The sequence below is a fragment of the Cynara cardunculus genome, assembly GCF_001531365.2.
Source record: "Cynara cardunculus var. scolymus isolate 2C chromosome LG 14, CcrdV1, whole genome shotgun sequence".
NCBI lineage: Eukaryota > Viridiplantae > Streptophyta > Magnoliopsida > Asterales > Asteraceae > Cynara > Cynara cardunculus.
Window position 1 is genome coordinate 4,928,533 of NC_037541.1, and position 5,946 is coordinate 4,934,478.

Genomic DNA, 5,946 nt, shown 5'->3' on the forward strand with positions numbered 1-5,946 from the left:
GGTCGGGACCGGTTATGGGACCGGTTGGGACAACCGGTTACTAATAACCTTGACCGGTTACAAGGAAAATCACCGGGACCGGGACGGGACCGGTTATGTCGGGACCGGTTACCGCCGGTTTTTGTCGCGATTAGGCCCGGTAGGGACCGGTTAAGGCCCGGCCCGGGACCGAATTTTGGCCACCTCTAGCTGTGTGACAAAGACTACACAGTGAAGTTCTCCACGAATTCATGCTACGTCTATGAAAAGGATGATAAGGTTGCCTTGACCAGTTCTCGTCTAGAGAATGTCTACATCATCAATATGGATTCTTCTCTCACTGAGAATAGTTTTTTTTTCTCTAAAAGTTGTGTCAGATATCAACTGGATGTGGCACAAACGGCTTTCTTACCTTCACTTCAAGACACTTAGCGAGTTGTCTAGAAATGATCTTGTCACTGGTCTTCCTCAACACTTCTTTGCAAAGGAATCTCTTTGCTCAGCGTGTGAGAAATGAAAACAAACAAGAGCTAGTGTCCAAATTGATTGAGGCTGCTCGATCAATGCTCAGCGAGTCCCATCTCCTTACCAATTTCTGGGCTGAAGCTATCAACACCGCTTGTTTCACTCAAAATCGGTCGCTGATCGTTAAGAGGTTCAAGAAGACAGCTTATGAACTTTTCCATGGCAGAAAGCCCTCTATTAGCTTTCTACATATCTTTGGTTGCACGTGTTATATTCTCAACAATCATGATCAACTAGGAAAGTTCGATCCCAAAGCTAATGAAGGAATTTTTCTTGGATATTCTTTAGTGTCCAAAGCCTTCAGAGTATTCAACAAACACCGACAAACGATAGAAGAAAGTATTCATGTCACATTTGATGAATTTCAATTAGCTAATTCTAAACCCATCATAAATGATGACAAAGAATTAGAAAACTAGATGTTTTCTCATTATGGACAACCTGAAGCTTCCTTCAGCGTTTCTCTCAACACTGAAGCCCCAGAAGCTGAAGATGATCCATTAATCATTTCAGTTGTAGCTAGTCACACCAACGTATCTTCTTAAGAGATCGCTTATGTGCCCATTAGCTATGTTCCTCCTACTACTTCAAACACTGATCAATCAGTGAATGAAATTCCTTCTGCATCTAAACCTATTTCAGTCGCTGAATCTGAGGCTCCTTTAGCAATTGTTCCAATCACTAAAGATACTGCAGCTGAAGCCTCATCCTCTGTTCTTGAACTTCTATGCTCAGATTATAATCCTCTACCAGCTCAGCGATGGACTAAAGACCATCCAATTCTTCAAATTCTTGGTGATCCAGCTGCAAGTATATAGACTCGTCGTGATCTAGGTAATATCTGTCTCTTTGTCAACTTTCTCTCTTTAGTTGAACCCAAGAAGATCAGTGATGTTATCTCATACCCTAGTTGGGTCATTTCCATGCAAGAGGAGCTCATTGAGTTTGATAGGAACAAAGTCTGGTATCTTGTCCCACGTCCATCTGACAAGACAGTGATAGGCACCAAATGAGTCTATTGCAATAAGTTAGATAAAGAATGTGTGGTAACCCGTAACAAGTCTCGTCTTGTTGCTCAAGGTTATAGACAAGAAGAAGGGATCAATTATGACAAAACCTTCGCACCAGTGGCTAGATTTGAAGTAATTCGACTCTTTCTAGCCTTTGTTGCCGATAGAGACTTAAAAGTCTACCAAATGGTTGTAAATAGCATTTTCCTTAATGGAAAACATTAAGAGGAAGTTTATGTTGAACAACCTCCAGGTCTTGACCCAAACTATCCAAACCATGTCTATCGTTTGGATAAAGCTCTTTATGGATTGAAACAAGCTCCCTGTGCCTGGTATGATACCCTCTCCTCAATTCTCATCTCTGAGAAATTTGTTCGTGGAAAGATTGACCTGACCTTATTTCTTAGGAAAGTTAAAGGTCATATCATTCTAGTCCAAATTTATGTCGATGATATTTTTTTTGGCTCCATTAATCTCTCTTTGTGTTTTCGATTCGCTGATCGCATAAAGAAAGAATACCAGATGAGTATGATGGAAGAACTAACTTTTTTAGGTCTCCAGATTAAGCAATCAGATAAATGTATCTTTATCGGTCAAAGTAAGTATGTCTGTGACATGATGAATAAGTTTGATCTATCTAATAGCTCATCTATGAAGACTCCAATGGCTCCTCCACTCTCTCTCAACAAGGATCCAAATGGAAAGACTGTAAACGTAACTGTTTGTAGAGGAATGATCGGCTCCCTGCTGTATCTCACAGCTAGTCGACTAGATATCATGTATTCTACTCGCTTATGTGCACGATATCAATCTAAACCTAAGGAATCCCATTTGATCGCTATAAAACACATCTTCAGATACCTGAACGGAACTCCTAACTTGGGTCTTTGGTACCCTAAAGGTTCAGGTTTTGACCTAATAGGTTATTCGGATAATGATTTTGCAGGTTGCAAGATCGATAGAAAAAGCACCACTGGAGGCTGTTAGCTTCTAGGTGAAAAGTTTGTGAAATGGACAAGTAAGAAGCAAAACTCAATGTCCACATCAACCGCTGAAGCTGAATATGTAGCTACTGGAAGTTGTTGTGCCCAAGTCCTTTGCATGAAAAACCAGCTGAACGACTACGATCTTCAGTTCTTGAAGATTCTTATCTATTGTGATAGCACCAGTGTTATTGCAATTGCAAGCAAACCTGTACTTCACTCCAAGACCAAACATATAAAGATTAGATATCATTTTATCAGAGATCATGTTATGAATGGTGATATTGAGCTTCATTTTGTTCCAACTGATTACCAGCTCGCTGAACTTTTCACCAAGCCTCTTGATGAGACAAGATTTAACATCTTGATCAACGATCTGGGTATGTTAAATGCTGAAGAAAAAATTTCTTCAGCTATACGCATCAATCAGTAAGAGAAATGATTCAGCGCTCTATCTCTATCATTGAACTCTTGAGTAAACGTATTTATTCTCTCTAAGTTATGTATACTTATTCCTTTTATTTAAACTTAAAACTATCATTGAAGCTTTTCTTCTTCAGTGATCAAAACGTTTTAAAAGTTTGTTTCAGTGATTCTTTGTATCGGTGAACATTTCTTCTTCAGTAAGTACATCTCTTTTATACTTATCTTTTCTTAAAATCAAAGTGATCACTGAACCTTTATACTTTCAGTGACTCAAATGTTTTAAATGTCAGTTTCAGTGATTCTCTAATCACTGACACTGAATCTTTTTATGAAAATATTCTTCTAAGTTATTTTCAGTTCTTAAAACAAAACCATCACTAAAGTTTTTCTTCTTCAGTGATCAAAATGTTTTAACATGTTTTTATTCAGTGATTGTCTTATCACGGAATATGACTTTCAAATTTCTTAAAACCTTTTCGTTTTAAAAGAAATAGTTAATGAATCATCGTAATAACGACATTCTCTATTACCAATACAAATCGCTTTGAGACGCACAAAAAGATCTGACGCACACGACCTGCTTTAACTTCTATGCAATCATGGATGATAACGTGCCATATTTCTCATCATCGCATTTCCTCAATCGTCGTATTTTTCTCTCTCCTATTTTTTTCTCTCTTCTCCTACCTATAAATATAAGATCTTTTCCCTCATATTTTCTTTATGCTTACAAAAATTTTTGACGAACCTCTGCCAAAACGACTTTGCAAGCAAGAACTCTCAAGAACACTCAAATCCTTTGACCTTCTTCAAAAGAACTCTAAAGTCGATTATCTTCTGTACATTATTGAACTGTTCTACTCCTTCTAAATGAAATTAATGTTTGAGATTTTAAGAACCTTGTTCTCTTAAAAGACAAACAGACAGATTAATAACACACTCTTATTCATGGTTATAGTCTAGTTTCAAAAACTCTTTTCTACTTGAAAAACCCTAATATCTCATTTGTGGATTTTTTTTTTAAATAAGTTTTGTTGTTCTGAAACTTAAAAAGATCACAATCAATCTTGGACTACTAATATACAAACTATTTTTTTTCTTATTTCTCAATCAAAAACTGAAAATGGCTGCCAAGAACGTCACCTTTACGGTGGAAGACATCTCCTTCAAGGCCAACAACCACATTTTCTTGTTGGACATTCCCACAAATAAAACCATTTACGAGGATGTAGCTGCCTTCCTACGGATGTCCCCAATCGCCTATGCTCTCAACCATGAACCTGTCATGGTTAGGGAGGCTCTTCAGCAGTTCTGGATGACTGCTGAGGTGGTGTAAGAGGAAGACAAGAACGGTCATCAGGTGGAGAAAATCTCCTTCGCCTTCAACAGGAAGACTGTGAGTTTTGGCGTGACCACTCTTAGGCATGCTCTTCACTTTCCTAAGGGTCCCTTCGTCAGCGAATCCTCTACGGTTGATGTCATCACCTGCCTCGATGACATTGGCTACCAATGGCCAATGAAAAAGTACTCCAGTTAGCCCCTCAAGTTGTTGTCAAAGATCGAGAAGAACCGCATGTCGGCTGTGTGGCAGTTTTTGTTCTCCCACTTCATCCAAAGCATGGGTGGAAAGACTGGTGGCCAGGATCAGGCTTCTAGAGTCGTTCTCACCATTGGCGTCTCAGTGATCAATCGCCGGCCAATCAACTTTGTTGTCATCATCTTCGATGACCTGGCGCTTAAGCTGAACAAGCGTTAGAGGAAGAAAGTGGTTCTCCACACCAGGTTCTTGTCTATGGTCTTCGCCAAGATCTTTGGTGACAAGTACTCCAAGGAAGGTACTCTTCCTGTCTTCAGGCTTGGATCCAGGATTCTGGATCATAAGCTCAGGGATGGAGATGTTGCACTATCTACTGTGGTGCAATATTCTTCAATTCCCCCTTCTCCTTCTTCGGTGGTCAAGACAAGGGAACCCCCCCAGTCTAACCCAACCACCACAACCATTTCTACAAAACGTCCATCTCAACCAACTCTTGGTTCTCCCTCGAGGGCCAAGAACGCCAAAAGGGGGACTACCACATCTCTAGATGTGACCTCTCAAAAGGTCTCAACTATTGAAAATATCCTTACCCCAGAGGCAATTTCAGTTAGCCATCCTAGCTCTTCAATGATTCCTGATATCACTGTCGTATCAGTGGCACCTCTCCCAACCGCCTTAGTGACCCAAATCACTGAAGGTGTGAATATCAGTGCCGCCATTGCTGACCACTCACTTTCAGTCTCAACCATCTTTCCTACCCTCCTTTGTTGGTCTCAACACGTGTCGGTGAGTCATCAGTGCCAGTACTCCCTGATGATGAGACACTCACCACTAGACCTGAGATAGCTCCCCCCGAAGCTCCTCAGCATACTGGTGCTCATCCTCACGATTGAACCATGGAGTAAACCAGCGTTAATTCTTCAGATTACGTTGAAGACCCCTCAGGCACTCCACACTCCTATCATTTCGTTCCCTCTAACCAAGAGCTTCCATATGCTCACTCACATTCCTTTTCAGGTTCGTCTGAGGCGCAGACCATGGACGAAGAGGAGTACGATATGGCAACGGACGTGAAGCTGCTCCTCCCAGTGGTCGAAACTGTCTTCATAGAAATGGACGAGGTCCATAAAGACATGTCTCGTAGGGACGAAGTTGTTGTAGACCTATCAGCCGTTAGGGCTGAAGTCCAAGAAGTAAAAGGCCAGCTCTCCTCTCTCCAAGAGGCTGTTAGAGCAAATGTTGAGGCCATCGCTATTCTCACGAGCAAGGCCGATGATGCACAGGCACAATCTCTTCAGCAAGCGGAGATACTACAACAACTCCTGATTGCTCTTCGTCAACCAGCACCAGTGACTGCCCCCTCCTTTACCGCTGATGATCGCGCTCACCTTAATTAAGCGTGTGAGGCGACGAACAACCTAGCCAGAGCTAAAAACAAGGCTAGAGGAGATGATGGTTCTCCATATTCAGAGCATCGACCAACTCT